Below are 526 nucleotides of genomic sequence, written 5' to 3'. Positions count from 1 at the left end.
TCTTTGGTTCCAATAGGAGCATCGTCGAGGCAAGATCGTGCTGTAAGGAGATGCTTGTTTTAGGACTCGCTTCCATGACAAGTTATTTACGTCATCAACTTGTGCATCAGAAGCAACTGCATGATATGCTGCACACAGATAAGAAGCTGCATTATTATTATTATTATTATTGCATATAAGCAATCTCACGTACATCCTGCGATTTAGGGAAGTCATAAAAAGGCTCTGTGTGGTGTGGGCTTTTCGCTTGGCTGTGGAGTTTATTTTCTACTAACTTATAGCGAGTAGCCCATACGTGCTTAGTTTGGAGATTTCTAATAAGGTGGATGGCATGTTTGTCTAAAGCTAACACCAAGTATCAACTATGAGACGCATAAGTGTGATACAGGGCTCGTCTGCACCAGTTGATCGTTAGCAAGCAGAAAAATAAAACTTGCCAAACGTGCTTCCACATCTATTTGATAGTTGATTGAAAGGTATCGCTAACGTTCCCACGCGGTATCTATGTCCTTGTGACGTTCTTTTT

Source organism: Aplidium turbinatum, chromosome 1 (assembly GCF_918807975.1).
Source record: "Aplidium turbinatum chromosome 1, kaAplTurb1.1, whole genome shotgun sequence".
Lineage (NCBI taxonomy): Eukaryota > Metazoa > Chordata > Ascidiacea > Aplousobranchia > Polyclinidae > Aplidium > Aplidium turbinatum.
This window is presented reverse-complemented; position numbering follows the sequence as displayed.